Below are 13492 nucleotides of genomic sequence, written 5' to 3'. Positions count from 1 at the left end.
CAAAAGAGTTGGTCATTAGTGGGTAACCAGCAGTGAGGAACATTTAGTCACAGATCTTAAGGCCACCATATTTGAACAACAATGTTTCGGAGAGAGGCTCCAGCGTGAAACTGATGCTGAAATGAAATTTAATGAGATGCAGGCAGAAGCCAACATAAACTGGGGGGTGGTTGTCTCACTGCAAACAAACAATTGCCCTATTTTAGGTGTTTATCATTTTCAATCATGCTATGCTAATTTATCACCAAAGGCTGGCTGGAAATGGGCTGCCCATTCTAACTGGATCTTATATTCATTTCTGCTCTGCAAAGCAACGGGAGTTTCCTGCTACTGTCTGTACACTGCGCGGTCTTTTGATCTCACATTGCCATGCCTCCCTTCCCTTTGTACATAAGTATGTATCTGCCTAGGACACCTAATATGATTTTATCCATTCATTCTCAGGATTTTTAGAACCTTACTATCTGACGATACATTGACAAGTTGCAGTAAGTCTGCATAGAAAGCTTAAAACATCAACACTGCGACAGAAAATTAAAAAACAACTGTATTTAACAAAGTAGAATAGGGCTTACAAAAATTGCCCTCCTTTAAAAGATCTCTTATAAACTGAGTGTATTTTAAAGGCTAAGCCCAAATGACCCATTTTCTTTATATATTTTTTGCTATACAGGGTGATTTTTATTTATTGGGTGGATATTGTGGCACACAGTTGCTCAGCATTTCAAGTCTGTGCAAACGCCTGGCTCATCTAAGACTTTATAGAGCTTTTATTGTCAATAACGATGGAGCTTACAGGTGGAGACTACTTTCATTTTTACCTATCTTTGATATTTGTAAAGGGAATCCTTGTATGAGTCAATACTTTATTATTCCTTTGGAGATGTGCTGTACCTCCTGTCCTTCCAGACTGCGAGGCTTTGCGGTTTACATTTTGATTCTTTGCTCTCTTTCATTTTGTTATATTTGCACTTCTTATCAAATCAATAAAAATATTTTTAAAAAATAAAAATAAATTCCAGGAATTTAAGAACAGCCTTCTGGATCAGCTCAATGGCACATCCAGTCCTGTTCTCACGGTGCCCAACCAAATGCCCCAATGAGAGCAACAACCCTTTGCACTTGTGTTCTCTAGCAACTGGGTATATTGGGGGGGTGTTGGGGGAGGAACAGTGGGAAACTTAGATCTAGAGGGAACAACTCCTTCCCCAGCTCCCTGACACACACACAGACCCAGGAGAAATTTGTCAACTCAGGAGCTGGTGCAAATCAATACCTTTTTGATATCCATTCCACTATTCCTAATGACAGTAGTAGATCTTGTCGTCTCAGATTTCAACAGCTCAATGGATATAAAAGTTACATCATGTTATGGTTTAAGAGAAAATGATATGAAAATGATATATCGTTGATATCTAACACCAAGTAAACTGACAAAAATGTATAAATGTAAATCAAACCAGTGTTGGAAATGTAAAGAGAAAGAAGGTTCCTTTTATCATATGTGGTGGTGTTCGGGTCAGGTTAAAACTTACTGGGAAATGATACACAATGAATTGAAAAGAATGTTAAGAATAACTTTTGTAAAAACAACAGAAGCTTTTCTTTTGGGAATTATAGGGATCGGACTACCTACATTGTATAGAAATTTATTCATGTATGCTACTACAGCAGCAAGAATGCTACTCGCCCGAAAATAGAAAGAAGCAGAAGTCCCAGCAAAGGAGGAATGGATACAAAAACTTACGGAATATGCAGAAATGGCAAAACTTACCAGAAGAGTAAGAAATCAAGATAATATTTATTATTATTAAATAATAGATATTGTTTACTGAATATTTACAGATAAATTGCAAACAGGTAAGAACATTGGCAGGATTATTGTAATAACCCACAGTTTCATAAGAGTTTATATTTAAAGCAGACAATTAAACGAGCAAATTAAATGAATTTGGATATGCAGAAGATATTTAAAAATAAATTTAAGGAACCGCAGAAAGAGGGGGAAGGAAGTCAAACTTTGAAATGTTAAAATGATAGTAAAGTTAATGGAATGTATACATTTGAAAAGTATAAATAAAAACTTTTTATTAAAAAATTTCAACGTCCATTCTACATCCTAGTTGCTGTGCCCTCTGCAGCACCCCTGAGGCTTCATGCCCAGTACAACCAAACTAGTTGTGCTCCCCTAAATCTGTCTCTGAGGTTAGTTTGACACCTGAGATAAAGGGACTTGTAGAACTTTAAACTTTGCATATCGCTCAGTATGCACGGGGGGGGGGGGGAGGGAACGCCCCTCCAAATGATCCATCTATAGCTTATTCAAGTTTCACTTCTTGAACTGAAAGGCTGGCTGGTCTGAGATGTTTAGTATTCCTTCCTAGCAGCCTCCCCTTGACTCAGTGGCCTCCCCTTGACTTATCTCGGCGGGAGATAAAACAAGAAGGTTAACCATATTAATTGAAGAGGAAGTTGGATACAAGACTATAATCCCCACTATATTGCACTTGATGAGCTAAGCCATCTTCTTGGCCAAGTACACAACTCTTTAAAGCTCCTTCCTCGCTGTTCCTTCTCCCTCCCCTCTGAGATGTTCTTTCGGCAAATTATAGTCTACTTTGGGTGGAATTCCCTTCCACCTGTGGGCAGGAGAGAAAAGCAGTTAAGTAGCACTTTCAAGAGCAAGGTAGGGCATCCCCTTGGGAGGCAAGATCACTAACGCACTTCTCCCAGTTTTGTGAACTTCTGTCAGATAACTTCACACAGAGAGTTAAAAAAACTACTGGAGTATTGGGTGGAGAACCTGTGGCCTCTCTTTCTGACCCACATGAGTCTCCCAGACCCAATTCCACACCCTCTGTGCGTGCTCTTGCATGGCTGAAGCATGTCCTTGAATTATTTTTATTTTGCCTGGATGGAAAGATGGCGAGGGAGTTGTAGAAACCTCTGGCTTTGTAAGCCTGGAATGTAGCCCACTGAACGAATCCATTGCTTCCCCAACTTTTGCCTCTGGTCTCCTCACTTTCACCTCTGGTCTCACTCGCTATCAGGGGCATGCACTTCTCACAAGGGAGTGCTGCTCTTGGGCTAAAGAAAACTATGGGGAGGGGAAGAGCTACATAAAAAGGGACATGTCTTGAGTGTTAGGGTTTATCCATACTTCCTCTTGTCCTGCTGCTTCCCCCTAGGAAAAAACTCTCTTTAGTGCTCAATCAGAGCAAACAGCAATTTGGGTTTTCGTTGGGTTGACGTTTGCTCTGATTTAGAGCTAAAGAGCAGGTTTTCCCTGGGAAAGGAATGGGGACCTGAAATTTCTGAGTATGGGATGCTCTTGACTGAGGAACCACAGTGGTCACAGAATGAATCTTCATGCTCAGCAGCTTGAGGGTGGGATTTGTCTACCAGCCTCTGCCTAGCATTCAAGAAGAAGAAGAGGAGGAGGAGGAGGAGGAGTTTGGATTTGATGTCCTGCTTTATCACTACCTTAAGGAGTCTCAAAGTGGCTAACAATCTCCTTTTCCCTTCCTCCCTCACAACAAACACTCTGTGAGGTGAGTGAGGCTGAGAGACTTCAGAGAAGTGTGACTAGCTCAAAGTCACCCATCAGCTGCATGTGGAGGAGCAGAGATGCAAACCCGGTTCACCAGATCACGGGTCTACCACTACACCACACTGGTCCTCATATAGGGGTAGGAAATTGGATCTGGTTGGTGGGACAGATCATGGACCTCCCCCATGGGCCACTCACATCTCAACTCAGACCCACAAATGCACAGCCCACAAAGTGCCTTTCAAAGAGCTCTGCAAGACCTGACAAGCAGCTGATGGATGGAGCTTGTGAAGCAAGCCTCTTTTGGCTGAGTCAGGTCATATATGGTGTCAGGTGGGAGAGGGTTGGCCCAAATGGCCCCATAGGCCAAATGAGGGAGGCCTGGTGGTTTCCCCATAAAACTAGTTGTTGACTAGGGTTTGAAGATGGAGGTAACAAAAATCTTAATTGATTTCTCAAAATCCTTGAGTGTACCTTCTTGGCTCCTGCATTAGAAAGGCACACTTCTTGAGAGGAGAATTGCCAACAGGCATGCCTCTTAGGAAGAGCCTAAGAATGTCAGACATGTTGTCATAGGTGAAGCCTGTCACTACCTTTCAGCCTCGGTTTTCCACCTGTAAAATTGGAAGAACAGCAACATGCATTCATGCCTGGATTAAAGCAACTGGAAACCCTGAGCTAGGAGATCTTAGGAGGCCCAAACCTAATAGTATCTGATAATGAGAAGCAAAACTTTATTGTGTTTTTTATATACTCAATGAAAGTAGAACATTGCTGAAATTTTAGCGCTGATAAAAAGATTATAAATTTCTAAACAATCTTTTATAAGTTTACAAAAGTTTGAAATTAATGAAGATATTCACATGGAATATATGTAGGAGAATCCTAGCACACAGGGGAAATTTACACTGTATACAAAGTCAGAACAGATTCTTTTGAGCTTTTTTCAATGCAAACTTATCAATTATATTAATATAAACAGTAAGAGAATGCTTAGATCAGACAACCAATCTTGGAGCATTGTTGACCGTAGATCATTCTTTATCCTTTTTAGTCTAGAAAATGATCTTTTGCCAGTACAGTTTGTAACCATTAAACACAGGAACAATCTGAACATCATTTCCCCATTTGAAAAAGTTGTCTGAATTTTCTCCTGGGATATTATTTGATTCATATATTGATGGCTGAATTTGTCTTTTTCAGGGTGAGCTTGTTTTATGTACAGATGGAAGTGTAAGAGTTCATTGATTAAACTAAGGTTTACATCCTTTGGATACTCAAGAACTCAATGTCATTGTGAATCTGTTCCTTGGTTGCTCGCAGATTCACAAAAAATGAAAAAAATCCCAGCGATACGCCTATACACTGTTGCTCTTCTGTGTCAGTTGGTTTTGAGAACATCCACGATAGTTAATTGACCAACATGGGAAACATCAGGGGTTGAATTCACTGATAAACTAAAATAACCTGCCTGTTGGGTGTGCTCAATATGGCTGCCATTCTGATAGACCTTTCTTAATGCAGAATATTTCCTTGTTATTCAGTGTGGTCCATAAGTCTACATCATTATTGTCTCTGAAATCACTAGTAGCATGAACAGCTGGTATTTTTGTGTGTGCAATGCTGAGTTTTCGCTCGATAATTTGCTTTGTTTTCCAATTCTTTAAGGCAGCAATGAGCTGGAATTGCTTCTTTTGGTGCAACCATCTCCTAGCATGTTCCTTCAGTGCCTTTTGTTAATTCTTTGGTCATGCCATTTCATTGTCACTTTCTTCAGAAATCTCTGTACTTGCAGTGGTATTTACTCACAAAAGTTCTCCTTGAAGTTCTTGGGAGGCTGTGTTCTGTATATTAACTGGTTCTTCATTCTGTTCAGACTGCTCAGTGTAGTCTACTTGATTGTCTTATGCTTGTAAACAAGAACAGTCTGCATCTTAGGGGTTATGTAAGGCAGTTTCTGTCTGCTGTACAAAGCCATATGACATGATTGACTTTAAAGGTTTGACTATTTCCTTCTGTTCTTTTTGTCTCTTGTTTACTAGCACCACTTTCATATTGCTTACTCATTATCATTTCCACAACAAGTCAAAATTAAATATGGTTGTGATTCCCAATGATATAAAAGAATCCTCACTTGTTCTCAAAATGTACACTGTAATGATAAGACAGTGATATTGCTGCAAGTATATAAGGAATACCTGTTGCCCACTCAAAATGTGTCCAAGAATCGACAGACGCAGCAGTGGAGAAAAAGAAGGCAAAGTTTATTGCTGAGCAATAAAGACCCAGTGGAATATTTTCCAAAGCCTGGGCCCCGAAGCCCCTGTCTATTGGGTTTTTATACCTGATTACAAACAGCATAAAACATGACATATTCGTATGTTGCAGCAAAATCAAACCAATGAGCTCTTCCTCTGCCCATGTAAAGAATACTTCTGCTTTTCTCAGATGGTGCATCAATTTGCCCTTTACCCTAATTTTCAGCAATAAAGAGGAAAAGAAACCTATTTGACCGTTGAAACCTGAATAACCCCCACCACCTGCTATCGGCTTAGAACATTGCATTGTGGCTGACTGCTTTTTCCTGTTCCCCAACTCAGCCCCATCTCGTGAGCCTGAGAAGCCCTATGGAGATGGTTCCCTATAGAAAAATGCCAACACATCAGATTTATTGTTTCCTTCAAGCACAATAGCAGGGCAGAGAGAGAAATAGTTCAGAGGGCAACTTTTGGATCTTTAAGATTAAAACATCATTAGGATACATGGATATACAAAAATCATCATTAGGGTATATGGTTATATATAGATATATGATTATATAGAAATCATAAAGGTAAAATTCTTCCAGGTGGTCTTGCCACAATATGAACACTTGCATTGCTTCATAGCTGACTTTATAATTTGATTCTGAATAAAACCTCCATGCATTTTGCTAAACTGTTAGTATGCACTTGTGTGACTGTTAAACAGTCATAGATTCATATGCCACATGTTTATTGTTAATAAGCAACTGGGTCTAGATCGGTGATGCCATCTCCCAGGGGCCAAGCCCATTTTGGGGGGGACCCAATATTGTGGAAGGAGTCAGGTGGTATGTGTCATGTTCTGGTGGTAGTGGCAACAGGAGGAGGAGAAGCTGCCGCCATGTTTGGCTCCACCCCGGCTCCTCTGACATCTTGACGTCACACACCGTGCGACATTTGACACCCTCATTCTCCTTCAGAAGTTGGCGCCTCTGGGCTAGATAGTAAAATCTGCCTGGTGTTTAAAAAAGAAAAATTGGCAAGATGCCGAGGCCCCCTTAGATTATGAGGCCCTTAGATTATATGTAAAACCAACATGCCTTATTGAGCAGTCATGAAGGGGGGGGGGAGCAAGAGGGGCAGAATGCACATTAAAATTTGAAGTGCTGCTCCATAAGTTTAAATTGCTCTGTAAATGGTGGTATTTATGGTACAGTTTATGGTTTGCTGTTTAATTAAAATATGGCTCCCGACAGTTCCGAACACACTTTGGCAGGGGTGGAAGAGTATTAATTATTTTTCCCCAGAGATCTGTTTTAGTTATGCAAGGAAAATGCTGCCAAAGTGGTCGTCTCTCCCCCCCCCCCCATCCCCGGCAGCTTCAAAAGCTTCTGTAACTGCATCACTTTTTTTGCCATTTCTGTTTGATTATGCCTTTATCTAGGTCGGCTCAAGGAAAGATTAAACACTGATTAGAACACTTCAGTAAACAAAATGATTTTGCAAAGGTTTATGCTAATTGGATATGGCTATGGTGCTCATTGTCAAAGGCTGCATATAATTGTACAACATAATTGAAAAAGGCACGTTTTTCAAAACACTGCGCTGCAGAAAAGCACATAATGACAAGAGACTGGAGATTTACAATTCCATGGCTTTTGATGGAGGATTTTGAGAAACATTTGAGAAACGTTATCCTGACTTTGATTGAGTGTGCAGCCGTGGCGAAAAAGGCAAATTCCATGCTAAGGGTTATTAGGGGAGTGATGGGAAATCTAAGTGCCAATATCGTAATGCCCTTTTGCAAATCTCTGGTTCAGCCACACTTGGAATACTTTCAAAGAGGATATTGTAGAACTGGGAAAAGGTGCAGAAAAGGTCAACTGAAATAATCAGGAGGGAGCGCTGTGCCTTTTATAGAGGGGAAAGCAGACTAAACCCCAATAATGTCGCATTAGTAAGGGAGGCTCAGTAAAAAATATGGCTGTTTGTACTTTCAGCCTGCAGTTTCTGTTTGCGATAAGAAAGAGAGCCACTTCAAAAAGAGTCCCAAAATTGTAGTTAAATGGAAAAGCAAGAATCTGCCTTCACATATGGGCAGTGGTTTAGTGGTCCAGGCTCATGGGAGTGGGATTGGGGTAAAGACCCATTGCTATTTCTGCAGCAGGGTGCCTGCAAGGTCGCTGTCTCCAGCATCCTGGAGTTACCTAATCGCCATGAAAGAGGAACTTTTTAGCCACTGTATGTTCTGAAGCTAAGCGTTTGGGAACATGGAAAAGAAATGGGGCTTCAGTTTCAAGGGAACGGTGCACAAATTTTGCTACCTACAATGGAGCTTCAAGGGAAACACACCTTAAGTCATCCAGAAAGATGACTTTTCCAAATCATTTGCTCATGTACATGTACAGAAAATATTAGACATAGGTGAACAGCAACACATGGAGATCTTCATTGATGGCTGCAATGCATCCCTGAATATTATCCCTGAATACTATTGTATAATTTTAAGATTATTGTGTAAATTATTTGTTGTTGTTAAAATTTGTATACCTCCATGTAAGATAAAGGACCCCTGGATGGTTAAGTCCAGTCAAAGGAGACTTTGGGGTTGCGGCACTCATCTCGCTTTCAGGTAGAGGGAGCCGGCATTTGTCCACAGACAACTTTCCGGGTCACGTGGCCAGCATGACTAAACTGCTTCTGGCACAACGGAACACCGTGATGGAAAGCAGAGTGCACAGAAATACTGTTTATCTTCCTGCCACAGCAGTACCTATTTATCTACTTGCACTGGTGTGCTTTCAAACTGGTAGGTTGGCAGGAGCTGGGACAGAGCAATGGGAGCTCACCCCGTCTCGGGGATTCAAACTGCTGACCTTCTGGTCAGCAAGCTCAAGAGGCTCAGTGGTTTAGACCACAGCACTACCCATGCCCCACCGCCCTGTACCCGCAGGTCTCAGGGTGGTTAACAGGAAGGTTGTTTAGAAGGTTGTATAATCTAAGAAAGGGTGAAGCTATGACATATATGAAGGGACCTTTCACGTCTGAATTTGCCACCACATTTACTGGGTGAAATGAAGTATGGTAAGTATTTACCATGAACAAGATATGCTACTCAGTTTTGAGTTTGTTATTTTTTAATAAGGTGATTTTTCCGGAATAATTGGATTTGTGAAGGATAATGCACTAAAAGACAAGTTGTGCCAACCACATCTGCTTTAGATGCACAGTTTAAGATTATTGATGAATGACAGCACTCTGGGAATACCAGACACAATATTGACTGATTAGCTATTTTATGCAATTTGCACCCATCACTATTTACGGTGAAGTGGCGGCAGGTGGGGGAAAGGAGAGGGAACCCTGCAAATAAAGAGGCAACAATGGGACAAGGCTGGAAGTGAAAGTGGGGAAAGGAAAAAGATAACTCAAGTGACATAAAAGGTGTCAACAGTTTGGCCGAGCTGGATCAGCACAGGGTTAAGGCATGTGTGCTGAAATAGTCATATGGTTCTTCGAGTAAGCCAGTAGGCTCAGGCAACAGAAGCTGGGGAGAAAGGAACATTGTCCTCTAAACTAGCATGCTATCCTCTGTTGCAGTGGAGGAACACCACCAATGTTCAGGGAAGATCCAGCAGCCAGTCTGGTTGGCTTCTGTACATGGAGCCAGGGGCACTGTAATTTGGACATGTGGCAGAACTATCACAAAAACCCTTCATTAGGCACAGACTTATTCATCCTTGGATCTCCTCGACTCATTTTCCGAAGACACCATTTTGGCTGTGCTTGCTAGCCCAGTTTTCCACCCCAGTTCTGCTGCATCTGCACCCAGGAATCAGATCTCTGTTCAGTATAATTAATTTAATTGACACAGAAATGGGAAATGTATGTGTATTTCATGAAGGTTTAAAATGGAAAAATGGCTGGATGCATATTGCTAATGTTGGGGTTTTTCCACAGTAGTTTTCTAAGTGAGCTCTGATAATCAACTCTTGTTTTCTGCTAGCTAACATGTGAGTGTTGTAACCTTAGATCAGGTGCCCAAGGTCTTGAGTTGCAAATTCGCCATCTTGAAAGGCTGGTGGCTGAAAGCCTTTCTCTGAATGCAACAAACAGAAGTGATAAATGGCTCGCTCAAAGCTGCATAGCCTTAAAGCAGGCTAAGGCAGGCTGGAATGGGGGAGAGAAACACCGTTTTTGATTTTTGGAGTTACCTTTTATTTCTAAGATGCTGAGCCTGTGCTGGACAACACAAGACGTTGCATAACTGTTTTGGATGTATCATTTGAGGTTTCTGTTTTGTTTTGAAGAGTTCTGCCAGCAAAACTTCAAATAATACTTTTTTGGATCTGGACAACAATTCCTTTCAAAAGGACTCAGTTCTTATGCTTCTAGTACACAATATTAACATCTGCAATAATCTCCACCCAGTTTAAAGTGCTCTCCCCAGTTCTGATTCAAACTGTGGTGCATGAAGTGGCTAATTAGACAGCTTAATTGACCAACAACTTCATGTGTACCATTAAAAGAAGGTTTTAAAAAGAAGAAAAAAAACACTTTCCCCTAATTGTGATTTCCTCCAACTGATTACTGTTGACACAGTTTGATTGATCTGAGCCGCCCTTCTCAACCTGATGCAGAGTGTGTGCGGGATCTGGGGTTCTTCAGCAAGGCAAATCCAGAAGAAACCAGTTCTGAAAGCCTCTCCAAGCTGAGCCCCCGGAGCTGCCAAGTCTCACCCTGTGATTTTCTGTTTCCCAGTAACGAATGACTTCTTGGCTCTGGCGGCTCTACAGCTGAGTACTCAGCAGGCAAACATGAAAAAGATGTATTTCATTTGAACTAGCCACCCTCTCCCCATCCCACCATGGATTTAGCATTACTCTGAGCACTTTTCAGTTTTTGGAACATAACAGCAGCCCTGCAGGATAAAATCAAAGTCTCATCTTCTCAACAGCACCCTCTCCTTTCCATTGTGACCAACCAGATGTCTCTGGAAAGCCTACAAGGGGGTGGGTCTCAATGTAGTAGCCCCCTCCCATTTGTGGTACCCAGCAACTAGTATCCAGAGACATGTTGGGTGGATGTCTTGGACATTTACTGGTGGAAGAAGGCTACTGTTGTGCTGAGAAATGACTGAGACCTTTCCACACCTTTTCTCCTTTTTCCCTCTTCAAGAGAGTTTGAAAATGAGCTCACTCTGAAATATAGATGGATGGATGGATGGATGGGAAGATAATCTTGCATTTCACACAGTGGTAGGAAGTTTAAGTGGCATCCTTTTTACAAAGCAAGTTCTCTCCTGAATAGTTGGTGTTTTTCAAACATACAAGTTCAGCAGAGTGGCAACCTGGTGGCCAGTGGTAGCCTACAGAGTATTGACATTTCCCCATAATTACAGCTTAGAATACTGTCGCACCCCCCCTCGCCACCAACTGCCCCCACCCCACAAGGCTCCTTCTGTGACTGCCAGTGTGGTGTAATGGTTAGAGTACTGGACTAGGACCTGGGAGATCAGGATAAAAAAATTCCTTCCAGTAGCACCTTAAAGACCAACTAAGTTAGTTCTTGGTATGAGCTTTCGTGTGCATGCTCTGTTCTGGGAGCAGAGCATAGTTCTGGGAGCAGAGCATTGTTCTGGGAGATCAGGGTTTGTTTGAATCCCCACTTAGCCATGAAGCTCACTGGGTGACCATGGGCCAGTTACTGCCTCTCAGCTTAACCTACCTCCCAGGCTTGTTGTGGGGAGAAAATGGGGAGGGGAGAACCATGTACACTAGTTGCAGCTCCTTGAGGGGGGTGGTGGTAAGGGGAGGTAATAAATAAACAGAGAGAGAGTGTGTGTGAGAGAGAGAGTGCCAGTGAGCTGCAAAAACACCAGACTTCTTTCTCATTTGCTTGGCTGCATTGTAGCTCTTTTTCTCCCCTAAGCAGGTAAGAAGTGTTAAATAGGTAGTTCCAACCAACCATCAATGTTCATGGAATGAAGCATCTTTCAGCAGCCATTAAATTCTGGAGAAGAGGCACTTTGTATGACTATAATCGTTCTATTTCCCAGCAACCCTTTCAACTGGAACCAATAAGAAATGGCTATGCTTTGTGGTTTGCTGTGAAATCCTGCACTGTGCATGACGCAAAGCACACAATGGCGCCTTCTGATGGATTGTTATGGGTAGTTTTAAACTACAAATGTTTCAGAGCAGCTTTAGGCATCTGAAAATCTCTGCCGCACAATGTGCAATAAATTATTCCCTGTTTAACAAGTTTCACGCTGGGGAGAAGAAAACATATTTGATGACAAAGCGAGCAACAGGAACCATAAAATGACAAAAGAATGGAAAGCAAAAGGGAACCTGCCGCTCGTGGTGTGAGATTTGTTTGTCCAAACACTTCAGCTGAATCACTCCAAATGACAAATTCGCTTAGAGGGAAGAACGAATTTACCAGTGAATCAGGGAGACGGCCAACTGGTGCTCACGAATGCAGAGTAATCATTCCACGAGAACAAACCAGATTATAAATGCTTTGTAAACATGTTTTATTTTTTGGGTCACGCACATTCCCTTTCTAGAGGATTCATGTCCTGAGAAGACCACCACATTCCGTTCCTCCAAAACAACTGTGCCATTAATATGTGCAGTACAACTGCCTCACCTCCATGGGAGATGGACACAATTTTGAATGGTAGAGGAAATGTTCAAAGCATTTCAACCCCCAAATGAAGAACTATAAACTCTCAAGAAGTGCTAAATGGTACGAGGGGTTGTTTGGCCCTTACTCAAAGGTTTTTTAAAGCGGGAAATGAAACACAGCCTTTCTGGAGGGGTAGGGTTGGGAATTGTGTTAGGAGTGACGGGAATAGCAAGGGAAAGGGGCTGATAATTAACTCATTCTCCATAGACTGTCTGCCCACTCAGGGCTTTGCCACACCTCAGTTTGCTGCACTGCTTCCCCTCCAGAAAATCCTTGGTTTACTGCTGAATGGTTGTCTTGATAATTGAGAGTACCTCAGTTGGTAATTGTGTTTTCCATGGAACGGATCTCTGTTTGTTCTGATTTTGAGGAAGATGTTGAGAGGCTCCAGAGGTCTCTCCATCAATGAAACTGACCACAAAGGATGGGAGGACAGGACATTCTCCCTGTGCTCAAAATCCTTGTTAGAAACAGTTTCCAACATGCCTGCGTTAGTGTTAAGTCATTCCATTGGCCTTTTCAAAATACTGCATAAGTAATAGATGGTGACACACAACCAGCTCCTTGAGGTTCTCTCACTTATCAAGATAACCACTGACCTCTCCTTGAATTAATAAATTGTTCTGCTTTGCACATCTCGTTGGCAATTTAATCCCAGTTTGCAGAGGATTTTTTTTTATTGTCCAGGAATCATTTTTGTGATGACACTTCTCTGCAGCTCTCTCCATTTTCAGAAGCAGTATGCTAACAATCATAGCAGGTCTGAGAGACATTACAGCATTCAGATATTAGACTCCCACAAGGAAGATACTCAGAAGGGTTTCTCAGGATCGACCAGGAAACTGCCTTTTAAGGTAGTAAATTATGCATTCTCTAAATTGCTTTATATAACCTACAGTTAAAACACACACACACACACACACACAAACAAACAAACAAACAAACAAACACTCAAAGGCAAGTAAGAATACACACCACTCTGCCATCTCTTAGTTACTTGAAGGTA

The 13492-nt window shown here is 41.8% G+C and overlaps 1 protein-coding gene and 1 long non-coding RNA gene across 5 annotated transcripts in view; both read right to left on the bottom strand.

Moving 5' to 3' along the window:
• The window catches only part of LOC310696120, a 493645-nt gene that overhangs the window by 432671 nt on the left and 47482 nt on the right, over positions 1-13492 (bottom strand). The gene's annotated exons all lie outside the window — the stretch shown is intronic.
• The window catches only part of DRD2 (dopamine receptor D2), a 73803-nt gene that overhangs the window by 13541 nt on the left and 46770 nt on the right, over positions 1-13492 (bottom strand). The gene's annotated exons all lie outside the window — the stretch shown is intronic.

The sequence above is a fragment of the Podarcis liolepis genome (genome assembly GCF_965112155.1).
Source record: "Podarcis liolepis genome assembly, chromosome: 16".
Classification (NCBI taxonomy): Eukaryota; Metazoa; Chordata; class Lepidosauria; order Squamata; family Lacertidae; genus Podarcis; species Podarcis liolepis.
Note: the sequence above shows the minus strand (reverse complement) of the source record. Positions and strands in the feature narration are given on the sequence as shown.